The sequence below is a fragment of the Ceratotherium simum genome, chromosome 4 (assembly GCF_057802395.1).
Source record: "Ceratotherium simum simum isolate JZ-2026a chromosome 4, ASM5780239v1, whole genome shotgun sequence".
NCBI classification, from domain to species: domain Eukaryota; kingdom Metazoa; phylum Chordata; class Mammalia; order Perissodactyla; family Rhinocerotidae; genus Ceratotherium; species Ceratotherium simum.
In genome coordinates, this window is record NC_141903.1 from 91,724,708 (window position 1) to 91,740,430 (window position 15,723).

Consider the following 15,723-nt stretch of genomic DNA (forward strand, 5'->3'; position numbering starts at 1 on the left):
TTGAAAGTATTCATAATAAAAAGTTTTAAACAATTTAAAGAAAGTGAATGGGAGAAAAGGAATTAGAGGCAGCAGGAATGCACAAACCTTTCAGGAGTTTTGCTATAAAGGAGATAAGTAAATGGGCAGTACTTAGATGGTCTCTGGGTTTTGTTTGTTTTTTTTAAGATGGGAAAAGTTCCGGCGTGTGTGGATGCTGCTGTGGGAACAGGGATGAGGCAGGCAGGCGGGGCACACACAGGTGTGCCATCCTTGAGCAGGGAGAGGGGATGGCGCCCATGGGATGCAAGTCAAGGGCTGGGTCTTGGAGGTGACGATGCTGAGCTCACCACAGTCAACAGGAGGGCAGCAGAGAGGATGGGCACGGGGGCAGAGAGTGGGTAGACGTGCTGGTGGGAGGCAGTGCACCGTCTTCTGATGGCTGCCGTTGTTTCAGTGAAGGAGGAAGCAAGGTCAAAGGCTGGGGGTGAGGCGTGAGGGGGCCTGGTGGTTTAAGGAGAGAGGAAGGTGTGAAGGAGTCACCCAGGAGTGTGAGAGAGAGAGAGAGAGAGAGACAGAGTCGACTAGAGAAAAGCAGCAAGGTTGTCAGACGGCTCTAAAGGCCTGTCTGAGGCTGAGACCAGTCGGTAAGTGCAGGAGCTGCTGGTGGTGGAGGGGCCTGGTGGCCCACTGTTCTCATCCTCCCGGTGCTCACCTTCCACAGTGACTGCAAACACTTCCAGCTCTCTGCCCGAGGGCTTTGTTCTGGCTGCGGGGGCATGCTCTGCCTGAACACGGGGTCATCAGGAAGCGCTGAGGAGTTACTGCCCCCAAAGCAGCTCTCAACCAATGATGGACAGGGCTCTGGTGGATAAATACCCAGCTCTCTCAGCACTCAGTTGGGATAATTCCCAGTCATGTTCAACACACTTCCGTGTTCCCCAGTGGGACCCCCAGTTACCTGCAGAGACAACTTGCTTATTAGTGCACGCTTTACTATTTTTTTGTCCTCCCCTGTCTCACTCCTGGCTCTTCTGCTGATGTTTCCTGGGATCATCTCCCCAAAACAACTTGTACTACAATCCTTGTCTTAGAGATTTCTTCTTGGAAAATAAAATCAAAGACAGTATGATATGCGTCAGTGGCTGAGAGCAGGTGCTCGGTGGGTGGAGAAGTGGATTTGATGGGGTTGGGCTCTTGCCCATTGAGCCCTAAGCAAGATGAGGGCCAATGGAGTGAAGGGTATACTTGAGGAAGTGACGGTGATGACAGATGGTGGAGCCCACCCTGAGTAAGGAGGGAGGGAGGCTGTGTGGCAGATGAGGGCCAGTGGAAAGGGATGGGGTGGGAGATCCCAGTGAATTCCAGGAGTTGTTGACGTTAGAGGATTAGAGTTGTTGAGCTAGAAATGGAGGAGGTGGTGATGGGAAAGTGGGAAGGTTGAAACTGAGAATATGGGGAATTAGTACGGGGGTAGGTATAGGACAATATCATTGGAAGCGAGGAAATCAAGAAACTAAGAGGCGAGGGCATTGACTTAGGGCAGGAGCAGTGCTGCCGAGAGGGATTGTGAACCTGGGGCAAAATCTTCCGGGAGTGACCTGGGGATCATAGATGATCAGGCCATAGTCTGATGTTTGAAGGAGAAGGAGAGACAATGCTCTGGAAAGGAAGGGGAGCAAGGAGGATGCCTACCCCTGGCGGGACTGTAGGGAAGCAGTGCCCTCAGAGGAGCTCAGGCTCCCCTCTGAGCCAGAAGGTGAAGGAACGCTCAGAGAAGTGGCAGAGGATATTGGGGGTCCTGTTGATGATGGGCTGTGCATTCCAGAGGGCATCCAGTGGCGGTGTCTGGGTTGGTGACCCCCACCCACCGGGTCCCAACTCTCCTGTGGCTCAACCTGTGGAGTTTGGGATCCAGTGATGTGCTTGTCAGGAAGAGGAGGAAAATCAAGGAATTGAGGGAAAAGGCAAGAGTCACGTGGGCACTAAGGAAAATTACAGAGAGGCCTGCCAGCTCCCAGACCTGAGGAGGTCAAGGCAGGAACGTTCTAAAAACCAACAAGGGACAGGGCACTTTGAGGCAATAAAAATGCCAATAAATTTACTATCGGATCAAAGCCCACAACGTTCACGATCAGTTTACTCTCTCCTTCGGGTGCTCTGCAGACTTTCCAGGGGCAGAGCACTTGTGTAAAATCGTATTTTCTTCTACAAGTTTATAGGGTTGCCGATTAGTATTTATGAAGACATAGAGCTTTTTCTTTTATTGGCAATCAGAATGAAAAATAGAATCCTTAGTGGCTTTCCAGTAATTTCTCACTGACTTGTGAGCATATCACTAGAACCTCAGAAATGCTCTTATTGGCCCTGTAAGGAGACCTGTGTCCCCAGGCCTTCGGTGGTGCACCTGGTGGAGCCTGCTCGGGGGAGGCCGGAGGCCTGCTTCTGTGTGAAGCTGCTCGCCCCGCGGACTCCCGGTCGTGTGACCTTCTGTAGTGGCCCCCACACCGTCCCGTGTCCTTCCTGGGCACCCTCGGGGAGCAACCTTCAGTTGTTTTGCCTGAGCGTCACATCTCTACACAAGATGCTGTCTTGTGGTCCCTCAAGGAACCGATGGTTTTGAGTCTCACACTTTGCCTGGCACAAGGTAGGTATTTAATGAATATTTGTTGCATGAAGATCAAATGAATGAATGAGTTTTTTACTAACTGAACACCTCATAGGTTGCAAACATTGTTCTAGGCACTGAGGAAATGGTTGTAAACAAAAGAGATAAGAATCTCTGCCTCTTGGGCCTGACATTCTAGAGGAGGGAAGGCAATGCATGTTATTGCAGGAGGACACAGTTCCTAGGTCGCTGGCAGAAACAGAACTCCAGAGGGAAGCGAGTCTTAGGGACGAATACTGAGGGCCTACCCGGTGCCGCTTGTTTTAAATGAGCTAAATTCCTCACCAAGGTGCAGTAGGTGATATTGAGCCCTGGCTTAGAGACATGCAAAAGGGGGCTCAAAATGGTGAGTTTCCCGAGATAATGGGGTTAAATATGCAGAGCAGGTCTCTGACTTCAGGGCCCGCCGTCCTAACCACTGCACTGCATTGCCCCTCAGCTTCTCCTGAGTGCCAGCAGGTGCGTTTCTGTGGGGAGAGCAGGGGCACGGATGAATTCAGACCTTCAGCTCTCTCCCTCTAACTTGGTCGCTCGTGTACAACACGCTGCAGCTGTCTCACTTAGAACCAGCCTTTCACTCTGTGGCTGCTTGGTCGCCTTGGGCTATCTGGCCCTCGGGTTAATTTCCATTTAGCTACAGATGCGAACCTAAAGGCAAGACCCTGAGTTCCGGAGCTGTTGCACACTCTCCTAAGATGCCAGTTCCCACCATACAGTAAGGAAAGGAATGCAGAAGCTCACTGATCGGCCCACATCCCCAACAGTCAGCAGCAGCGCCCTCGTGATCCTGGCTCCAAGTCGCGCTCAGAGTCCTCAACCACACTCCTGAACTATCATTTTACAAGTATATTTCTGTATGACCATGAGCACAAAAGAAAGCAGAAGCAGAAAAGGAAACTGTCCAGCCAAGGAGGGCTGTGAGATGTTGGCTCTCTGGACCCAAACTGTGTATGTGAGCCGGCATTACTTCCACACGGACGCTGGGGTACACTCGGCCTCGTATGTACGTATGTGTGTACGTATGTGTGTATGTGTTCCAGGGCCCTGCCACAGGGAAGGCTGGGGCCTCCTGCAGGGATCCGGGAGGCTGCCTGTTTAACATTCCCCGTGAGGTGGGTCCACAAGAACTGCTCCCTCCCAGGATGTGCCCCAGAAGCCCACCCACCAAGGCCTGGAGCCCAGGAGCCAGTCTGCATCCCACCTTTCTTTCATCCTGAATAATCTATTTCCCGTTGTGCCTGGGGAAGGCTGCAGCCTTGTGACTTAGGGCAAGGCACGCCAGCACTGGGAGTGCCAACGTGCTGTAGGATTTCCCCAGGACCTCAAGTGGTCCACTATGGGGTAGGGGTGGGGGTAGTGAGCACCAACGCATCCTCTCTCTTCACCAGCTCCGAGCTGGCGCTGGTCACATCCAGAGGACTTTAAGAAGAAGGAGCATTTTAAAATATTGGGTTTCCCGCTGGAAGTCGAAACAAGGAATGCAGCAGCAGGGGTTTGCTCCGTCCAGCTGCATGAGCACAGCAGCTGACCAGCGTCTGCAGCCCCAGCGAGTGGAAAGCAGGACTTGCCCCAGGTAGGCGCTGCTTCCATCCCAACCAAACTTCCCTCAGTGACTTCACTGAGAGCTGGTTTACATCATGAAGAGAAACCCCATGTATTTATTGTAATAACTTTGGGACTTTATGGACCCACAAGAGGATGTAATTTAAGAAAACGTTAGCAAGCTGTTCCAAATACTAAGGCTTTGAAACTTGCTATGCCAAATAATCATCAATGGAAATATTTCAATATTAAGAATGAAAAGCTGCAGCAAAACTCCTTTTGAGCAGGGCTTTGGAAGTGGAGAGGTTTTGAAATGTATGTTTTTGGTCACGACATCCTGGGGTCCTAGGAAAAGACAACTGGCTTTCCAGGAACCCATTAGGAACAACATATGACCTAATAGAAGGGGGTACATCTAATGTCTCCCTTGCGGGCGTTAGCCCTATAAATAACTTAGAAAACATCTGGGCTGATCCCCTCTCTGTTGCTTCACTTTGAACATGGTGTTGGAGGGAATTACATGATGTTTTCATTAGGATTTTTAAGACAAAATAATTGAAAGGTTACCAGGAAAGAGAGTGAGCTAAGAATGGCCCCTCACTACAGAAATATGATATTTTTCAAGTTCCCATTCTATTAGCAATAGTACGTTAGTGATGTTTTTATTTCCTTAAATAGCCAACATAATAAACCTTTGGAAACACTTTTGAACCATGTTCAACCCTCTCCTTCTGTAGGAAGCACGCAGGACCCAGTGGTGGGAGACACAAACGCCCCACCATCAAGTCTTCACCTTTGATCACCAGGAGACACACGTTGAAAAGGGTGGCTGCGTACACATGGTCACCTGCTGGTCTCCCTATAATTACGTGCCATGCGTCACACTTATAAATTTAGAATCTGTGTCCTATCCTTGCCCCATGTGACGACCTTCCTGAGGGTACAGTGAAATCTTGTCTGTGTTTAGAGCCCAGGCCTCACTGCTGCTCAGTTGCTGAATAAGTTTACAGAGTATTTACCATGCTGATTAGTCTGCTAAGGACCGGGGGAAGGAGCAGGCGACTCTTCGAATCCTATGAAAAGAGAATTACCATTTCAGAGAAAAATTCAAGACCTTAGGATTATAGTAACAATCGAATAGCAATTTGTAGGTTATAAAGTGTATAAAGTTATGTGCATTTACAGACACTTCTTCCCTGACTCACAGCAACACTTTGAGGGGTATCACTCTCCCTGTTTTTCCAGTGAGGAAACCGAGACTTTAAGGGGTCAATGGGTTTTCACCAGGTCACAGAGCAATAAGGGGAGAAGTTGGCTCTTTCATCCCCCAGTTTGGTTCTTGCCCCATCAAACCTTTCTCTCCCCACACTTTTCTCCAAATCAGGACATGGACACATATACACTACTTTTTTCTTTAATAACAGCTTTCTTGAGATGTAATTCACATACCATAAAGTTCACCCTTTGAAAGGTGTAATTCAGTGGTTTTTAGTATATTTACAAAGTTGAGTGATCATCATCTCTATCTAATTCCAGAGCATTTCCATCACCCTCAAAAGAAACATACCCATTAGCTGTCACTCTCCATTCTCCCCTCCCCCATCCCCTTGCAAACATGAATTTAGTTTCTGTCTCTGTGGATTTGCCTATTCTGAATGTTTCATATACATGGAGTCATGCAATATGGGGCCTTTTGTGTTTGGCTTATTTCCCTTTGCATACTGTTCTCAAGGTTCATCCGTGTGGTAGCGTGTGCCAGAACTCCATTCTTTTTCATGGCAGAACAATATTCCATTGTATGGATAGACCATATTTTGTTTATCTATTCTTCAGTTGATGGATATTTGGGTTCTTTCCACTTTTTGGCTATTATAAACAGTGCTGCTATGAACACTTGTGTACAAGTTTTTGTGTGAAGATATGTTTTCAATTCTCTTGGGTATATACCTACGAGTGGGAATTGTTGAGTCATATGGTAACTCTATGTTTAACATTTTGAGGAACTTCTATTCTGTTTTCCAAAGTGACTGCACCATTTTACATTCCCATCAGCAATGTTTGAGGGTTGCAATTTCTCTAAATCCTCACCAACACTTGTTATTTTCTGTTTTTTGAGTATAGCCATCCTGGTGGATGTGAAGTGATATCTCATCATGGTGTTGATTTGCATTTCTCTGATGACTAACAATGTTGAACATTTTCCATGTGCTTATTGGTCATTTGTATACCTTCCCTGAAAAAATGTGTATTCAAATCCTGTGCTCATTTTTTAATTGGGTTATTTGTGTGTGTTTTTTTTTTTTTTTCCTTATTGTGTTGTTTGACAACCATGGAGCTGTGTAGAGGAGGTGGAATTACAGCAAGTTAAAACACTGGCTAAACCTAGTCTAGGGCTGTCTAGGGTTCGGAGTTCAAATTCTGACCAACTGTTCAGTCAGCTGAAGAAGTCACACAGCCTTGCTGGCTCAGCTTCCTTTCCTAAGGAACAAGATTGTTGTGTGTATCAAAAGAAGCTGTAACGGGTAACGCCAAGTGCTGGCAAGGACGTAGAGTGACGGGGACTCTCATCCATTGCTGGTGGGAATGCAAAATGACACAGCCACTTGGGAAGACAGATTGGCAGTTTTGAATAAAGTTCAACATACACTTACCAGATGATGTGGCAGTCTCACTGCCAGATACTTACCGAGGTGAAAGGAAAAGTTATGTCCTTGCCAAGACCTATGTGTGAATTTTTATAGCGGCTTTATTCATGATCGGGGAAAAAATATCCTTCAACTGGTGAAAAGATAAACAAACATACAAATAGCACAAATAATTCCACAAATGCAATTATATTCAAAAATAAAAATGAACAATTTACTAATATTCCCAATAACATGGATGAATCTCAATGCATTATGCTAAGTGAAAGGAGCCAGTCTCAAAAGACTGCATAGTGTATGATTTTATTTATATACTGTTCTGGAAAAGGCAGTGATTGCCAGGGCATGGGGGTGGGAAAAGAGATTGACTACTGCTGTGGTTTGACTGTCTGTGTTCCCCCAAATTCATATGTTGAAACCCAACCCCCAATGTGATGGGGTTAGGAGATGGGGCCTTTGGGAGGTGACTAGGTTATGAGGATGGGGTCCTCTTGAGTGGGATGAGTGCCCTTATAAAAGAGACCCCACAGAGCACCCTAGCCCCTTTCACCTCACGTATTTCAGGAGAACACAGCAAAAAGATGTCTGTCTATGAACCAGGGAAAAACTCACCAGATGCCAAATCTGCTAGCACCATGATCTTGGACTTCCCAGGCTCCAAAACTGTGAAAAAGAAATGTTGTTTATAAGCCACCTACTCTCTGGCATTTTGTTTTAGCAGCCCAAACAGACTGAGACAACTACAAAGCGTTATGGGAAAATTTGAGGGGGGATGATATAACTGTTTAATATCTCGATTGTAGTGGCTACCCGATTGGTGTGTTTGTCAAAACACTCAAAACTGTACAATAAAAAGGGTGAATTTTATTATATGTAATTTATAACCCTACTTAAATAAACAAATAAAGCCAGATAAGTATAGAAAGCAAAAGAAGTTCTGTTGCTCTCTGCAAACAGGAAATCTTGAATCCTGAGGTGCTGGTCATCTCTGAGTTCCTCCCATCGTGCAGGTGGCTGCTTGGGTCTGACTCCCAGCCTTCCCTCGATTTAAACTGAAGACTGCAGATGCCCAGGTATCTGAAGTGAAGGGGGTCTTAGAGCTGGTCCAGTTTACCCGTGACTCTGTGCTGCAGTCGCGTTCTCCCAGGACATTGTATGTAGCAGTCCCATCCTCCAGTGTGTGCTGGGCAGGAACCCCAGAGGAGGCTGTGGCAGCTGTAAGACGCTGAGTGATACTGTAGCATTGTTTTACACCTCCGCGGAAACATCGTCACCACATCAAGATTCTGATTATATCCATAGCTAGGTCTACTTTACGCTATTATTATGTACCCCACAGTGGCCGGCTTTGCTTCACCTATAGGCAGAGACCACAATGCAAAGAGGATAGGCCAGACTCTCCATTAAAAGAAGCTGCAGGAAGATACAGGATACAGCGTAGAAACTATTGAATCTTTGTCTTTTTTTTTTTTTTTTTTGCAATATCTTAAAGAGGCTATCCTGGGTGATGTTAGTGCTTTTTTGGCTACAACTTTGAAATTTATATGAAAAGACAACCAGTTAAAGAGAGGTCAGGAACAGGAAAACAGGTGGCACTAGCCAGCGAGAAAAATGGACACGTCTTAAACATGCGGGAGGGAGAATGTTTCCACTCCGTTCTGATTATGTACCACATGCCCAGGAAACGCTTCCTCGGGGTGTGGGTTTGGCATGGGCTGCCTTCCAGTGTGAAGCTCCGGGAAGAGGCTGGGCCAGCCTGCTCCCCTCACTGTGCAGGAGGTGGAGTGGTCTTAACACTCAGGCTTCACCCATATTATACCGTCTTAAACTTTCCTCCAGAGCCAGGTTAGGATTTCTGGTAATACACTGCTCGTGGAGCAAGATTGGGAAAGGAAATCCCTGGAAGGCAGTGGGGGGATGGGGAAGCTGTGGGTGGATTCCTGAGCCTGCTGAAGCTGCTTTCCCCTCCCCGCTTGGTTTGTTCTCTTGGGAGGGCGGGCCACCAGGAAGGGGAGTTGGCTCATTTCCCTCCAGCTCAGGGCAGCTGCACTTTGAGCCAGGGTGTTTGGTGGTGTTCTGCAGTTCTTGAATTCCCTTTGGGCTCTTGGTGGGTGAGTCTGAGACCTGGCTCTCCAATAAGCCGCACCAGAAGCCAACGGCTGCAGGTGTTTTCAGAGGAATAGCTGGGGCTTCGGGGGGAACTCATTGGCGGTGTGTGTGCATTTGAGGGGAGTGTCGGGGGGGACAAGGCCCTGAGTAAGTCCCCTTTCAAATAGATCTTTCCGTATGGTTGTGCTGCCTGCTAAAAATGGCAACGTGCTGAGGAAGGCCAGCAACTCTATGATTCTGGGAGGTTTGCTCTGAACTCTGACTGCAAAAAATTCTCCCTTTAATATTGGCTGGCGGCAGAGAGATTTTGCAAAAGCAACATGAAATCTTTACAAGGTCCCTAGATGACACAACCTCTCATTTCTGACAGTCCTTGAGGTACCATCAAGGTCTCCCTGCCTTTCTTGGGCTCATCCTACTCAGCCCGGTGGATGATACTGAAGCGGACTAGCAGCAGAGAACAGCAGGCTGGGGGTCACCAGGGTGCTGTGCGGACGGCAGCCCTGGCTCCTTGAAGACCGGTCAGCTGTGAGGCCCGAGACAGGAGCTCCGGGCAGCTGCCTGAAATTGCTCCACCCTTCCACCCCCTGCACTCTAGGCCCCTTTCCCAAGGGGCCCATTCTCCCTCCACCTCCCAAGTGGGGGCTTCCAGTACCTTTACCCTTTTTGTTCAGTTTCAGTCCAGCTCAGAGATTGCTAAGGTTGCATTAGTAATATACCTGTTGCATATTATAGTGTGGTTTTCTCCTATTGTTGTGCAACTGTCACCACCATGAATCTCCAGAACTCTTTTCACCTTGTAAAACTGAAACTCTGTACCCATTAAACACTAACTCTCGATTCCTCCCACCTGCAGCCCCTGGCAACCACCACTCTACTTTCTGTCTCTATGATTTTGACCGCTCTGGGTACCTCGTGTAAGTGGAATCATGTAGTATTTATCTTTCTGTGACTGGCTTATTTCTCTTAGCATAATGTGCTCAAGATTCATCCATGCTATAGCATATGTCAGAATTTCCTTCCTTTTTAAGGCTGAATAATATTCCATTGTATGTATATGCCACATTTTGCTTATCCATTTATCCGTTGATGGATGCTTGGGTTGCTTCCACATGTTGGTTATCACAAATAATGTTGCTATGAACGTTAAGTGTGCAAATACTGATTGGAGACCCTGTTTTCACTTCTTTTGGGTATATACCCAGAAGTGGGATTGCTGGATCATATGATAGTTCTATTTTTAATTTTTTGAGGAACCACCAGACTGTTTTCCACAGCAGCTGTACCATTTTACATTCCCAAACGTTTCCAAAGGGTTCCACATTCTCCACATTCCCACCAACACTTGTTTTCTGTTGTTTTGATATTAGCCATCCTAGTGGGTGTGAGGTGATATCTCATTGTAGTTTTGATTGGCATTCCCCTACTGATAATTGATGTCGAGCATCTTTTCATGTGCTTATTGGCCATTTGTATATCTTCTTTGGAGAAACGTCTATTCAAGTCCTTTGCCCATTTTTGAATTAGGTTTTTTATTGTTGAATTTTAGGCGTTCTCTATATATTCTGGATATTAATCCCTTATCAGATGGGTGGTTTGCAAATATTTTCTCCCTCATGTATTTTTAGTGATAAAATATTTAACCCCTGCCAGACCAGTTATCAATACTACTGATAACTAACATTGAGCCTTTACTGTGTGCTGGCCCTGCTAAGTGCTTTACATACATTATCTCATTTAATCCTTCGAACAAAGCTAAGTGATTATCCCCAATTCATAGGCCAGGAAACAGTGGTAAACTAAATGAAAGCTGGGATTTGATTTGGGGTCTGTTGACTGCAAAACCCCGGGCATAAGTTCTACACTGGTTTGCTTAAAGGGATTGCGCAGCCCAGCAGCCTGATGTAGCAGCAGGCACATTCTACGGCAAGTCAAAAGACCCAGGTTCTAGTCTCGACTCTGCCACTGAGGGAGGGACTGTAGGGGGCTGAATGGTGGCCCCCAAAAAGGTATGTCCACATCCTAATCCTCCTAACCTGTGAATATTACCTTGTATGGTAGAAGAATGAATAGTGCCTTATATAGCAAAAGATGTGATTCGTGATTTCGAGAGGAGGAGCTTATCCTGGTTTATCTGGATAGGACCTGCATGCTGTCGCAAATGTCCTTAGAGTAAAGAGACAAAGGGAGATAACACAGTTGGAAGAGGAGAACACAGAGAGCCTCACAGAGGAGAAGGCAATGTGGAGACGGAGAGAGAGAGAGATGCTGCCACCAGCCAAGGAATAGCACCAGAAGCTGGGAGAGGCAAGGGGAGATCCTTCCCTAGACCCTCCAGAGGGAGCGCAGCTCTGCCATTACCTCAATCTTGGACTTCTGGCCAAAATCTGTTTGAGAATAGATTTCTGTTGTTTAAGCCACTCAGTTTGTGGTATTTGTTATAGCAGCCGCGGGAAACTAGTACGGGACCTTGGACACGTGAGTTACTCCTCCATGAAATGAGCGTGTGGGGCGAGGCCCCAGTTTGGCTTGGCTGCTGCACTGGAATCATCTGCCACCAGAGTCACCAAACTTAAAACGGCTTTGAGGTGTGAACATCACCCCACAGTAACTGAGGCAGAACCATGGGTGTGGGCTCGGAAAGCAGCAGTTGTAAAAGCTCGCCAGGTGGTCTGAATGGGGCACGGGGTGCAGACTCCCTGGTTTCTATGTCTATACCCTTAAGGCTCTGCGAGTCTGTGAGTCCCACAGAACAGACCTCAGCCTTCCCTGTCATCACCTTCCTCTGAAATCTCAGGAAACACTATGAACTTCTGAGCAGGAGAGAACCAGCCCTTTCCAGAACAGAAATGGATGTCAAGGGAGTCCTCCCGGGAACGCAGAGAGGAATGGAGAGTTTAGGGAGAAAGGGAAGAGGCCAGCGGGGCAGCGGGTGGAAATGAAAATGCCTGGGAGGTCTGGGGAGCCTTTAATAACATTGGATCGGACAACGGAGGGGGCTGTGGGGTAAGGGGGAGGCACCTGTGAAAATAGCAAATACTTGAGCCAGAGACAGTCCACATCCTGCCCTGGCTCCTGCAGGTTCCCCGCAGAGGCAGGGATCACAGGGCGAGGGTGACGTGTCTCCCACGGTGTCAGCGTCCCCGAAGGCCCGTCAGGAATTTGACAGGGGAGCTAGCTCAGGGGCTGCAGTGACATCTGAGAAAGGCATATGAGCGAGATAGAGGGAGCCGTAGTCAGATCATCATTCCCAAAGATATGGCTTTAACCTCTGCCCCCTCCTGCCCGCCAGCTCTGGGAGATCCTGACAAGCCAAGAAACTTCTTTAAAAGGGATGGGGGCTGGGGTGTGGGCTGGGGGAGGGCCTCTGCCAGGCGCCATCCTCTCCCCTCCGCCACACAGCTGACAGACACTTGAGAACTTTCCTTCCCAAGCCTGTATCCTGCTGGTTCAGGGCAAAGTGTGCAGCTTTCCCACCAGGATCAGCGAGGAAATGGCCTGGTTTGGACTCAAACAGACTGATTTGTTTTCCCAACATGGCCTCAGCGCAGTTCAGGGAGCCCCAGTAATGCCCATTTTCCAGGGTGCCTCTCCCCCGCTGGCTCCCTCTCCCTGCTCTGGGAACACATCACCTAGTGTCTGTAAGGCGTCTACTTCTTGTTTGACATCCCTTATTTACAAAGCAAACAGAATGTTCCTTTTAACACACATCATGCTAAGTTTATTAATGCAGAAAACAATCCCAGGGGGCCGACCCAGGGGACCCTTGAAACCTGCCAGCACAAACTCTTCAAACGCTCAGTGCGTCAGATCCTCCAGGACAATATTTCACACAATGGAGTAAAAATAATATTTTTCTTTGGGCCTTTCCAGCCGCTTTTGTGGTGAGCAGACAGAAATTATTTTCTTACTCTGCTCCCAGAGCAGAAATCTGGACGAAGCTGCGTTTATTTGTTTAACACAATGATTTCATCCTAAAAGTCTCGACAGCAAATAGTTGGTGGTTTAATAAAGGGCCTTTGAAAAGAGGCTGGAGCGGGGAGATGTGAGGCATGTGGCTGTCAGGGGCCCAGCGGCCGCAGGCTGCTGTGACTGCGGCAGGGGAGGACTGGGTGCCCTCCTCAGGCTGTCAGCGAGCTCTGGGGTTGAAGGCGTGTTGTTGCTCCTAGATGAGAACAATTTGTGCTGCTTCCATCCTGAAGGAGGAGACTGACCGTTAGGTCACAAATACTAGGTCTCCCCCAAGTCCAGCTCTGCCAGAATCAGACAGACACAAACCCAAAAGCAGATACTCAAACTTGCTTGGAGAAAAGAGGCCTTTTGTATTCATTCTTGCCTTCCTCTGATGAAAAATTACGTCCCAAGTTAACCAAATGTTGGTTGCTGTTCTGCTGCCAGCTCAGAGTTCAGCCGCCAGGCCGCTGATTAGAGGGAGGGAAGGGGCAGGGCCGGCTCAGGCCTATTGACTCTCCCATCAAGCGGAACCCTTCACTCCCGACAACCAGGTCTTCCAGCCTGCAACAGAGGTGTCAATAAAAACTCGGAAGGGCTCATTTGCGCTTCACTTTTTTTCTCGGGGAAGAATTGTCAGGAGGAGTGGAATGGAACAAATACATACAGAGGAAAAGAGCCAGAGAGGTGGTGAATAGTATAAAAACCGCCCAGGTGGCCCCAGATTCTCAGAGTCCAGCTCCCTCACTTTATAGAGGAGGACGGAGGCCCGGAGAGGGGCAGTGACGTGTCTGAGGGCACACAACTGTTGGAGAGAGCTGACTGGAACCCAGGTGTCCAACTTCCGGAATAAAAGGGGAAAGAGCCCAATAGAGCTTACAGCTGACAACATTAAAATGCTGAATTACGAGTCTCATTTTTGCCAATTAGGACTTGGATGGAACACCTGATTTGGTTCCTGGAACAGCTGATTTGGATCTGAATCAGTTCCCAAGAACTGTCTACACAGACACAGATATATTTCCAATTATAAAGTAATAATAATTCATTGAAGATTATATAAAATATAGACGTTTAAACAAGACGACAAAGATTACTTATAATTATTATAATTACTTATAATAATGTGTTACTGTTAACTTATTGGTATATCTCCTCTCAGTGTTTTTTCCGTGTTTCTACATGCTTTTCTATTTATTTACAAAGTTAAGACCCTAATTGCTTTATTTAAAAAATGATTTAATTTGTTCTTAAACATCTCCCCATGTGATTAACAGTCTCTGTAAAGCATGACCTTTGAAAGGCTGACTACGTGGTATTCCATCATAGTATATAACTGTCTTAATTCCTTTCCCCAATGGCCCGAGGCTGGTCATAGGACAGAATATCTTCTGGTAAATCTTAAAGAGCAGCCACAGAAAGACTGCCGGCTGTGTGGGAGTGGCCCTCAAATTTTTGCAGCAATTGAAATCTCTTTCCTCCACCTCAGGGTGGCTTCAGGTTGCTTTCAAATCCAACTGCCTGCTCCCCTCAATCCCCCAGCTCTCTTTCATCCTTCCCATTTCTTCTTTCTCTTTGCTACTTCCTTCCCAGACTGAAACAAGCAGATATTAAGTCCTTACATCTGCGTGATATTTTATAACCTCAAAGAGTTTTTATAGAAATGGCCTCATTTGATCTTCATAAAAACCCTACAACATGGGCAAGGCAGAATGACCCCAGTTTTATATCCAGAAAATGCTATTTGAGTGCCAACTAGTGCACTTCGGTAGTCACTGAAGGAGGGACAGAAATGAGTAAGTCCTTATCTCCAGGAACTTTTAGTCTAGTGGGGACACTTTCAAGGGCTTCAGTAGGTGATTGCTGCTGTTATTATTGGCTTAAATGACTTACCTGCTGTCACATGGCTAATGAGTGGCTCAGGGAAGTGACCCAGCACATCCTCCACTTTCTGGACCCTATCTCCTATACCACATCGCAGTTAGTCAAGGATAGATTCAGAACTGGGGGAAATGGTCAGGGCAGGTGGATGATGGGGAGCCTTTTGAATTCCCTCTACCCCTCCTCTCAAGCTCCACCAAGAGGTCCTAATATTTGAGATGCCAATTTCCCTGAGAGGAGTCCACTGAAGCTTTCTGTGTACTAGAGATAGAGATGATATAATTTACCTTTTAATAAACAAGTGGATCTTTGGGATTAAACTACCTCTACATCCCTCAAAAGATAAAAAAGAGAAAGGAAATAATAGTTACTAAGCATCTCCCTTGTGCTAGTCTCAGTACTAGACACTTTACTTATGTTATTTCATTTAAATCAGAACACACGAGAAGTTTTATCCATTGCTGTATTACTTAGGACCTAGTGCAATGCTTACCACATAATAAGCATTGAATAAATGCCAAATGATTGAATGAATGCCCATTTTATAGATAAGCAAGTGGAGGTTCTGAGGGTTTAGGTAACCAGTACTCATTTACATAGCTAGTAAGAAATGGAATTGGGATTCAAACCCACTCCACCTGGTCCTGGAGCTGTGCTTCCCCACCACTCCACCCCACGTAGTTGGGTAAGCTGTGTACGTGCTTCGGGCAGTGGAGGGACTACTCAGTCATCATGGGGGTGGTGGCTTGGAAAACCCGGTTCACTGGACACAGGGTTCACAAAGATTGGGTTCATCTTTGCCCCTTTTACAGTTTCTAGCACTTTGCTATGAAAACAGCACATGCTATTGTTTGCTGATGGACTGTTCCCTTCCTCTAAGTCTTACTGGAGGCTTCTTCCTTATATCATCGCTCGCACTGGGGGTCTGACTCCTTGAGAGTGGAGAGT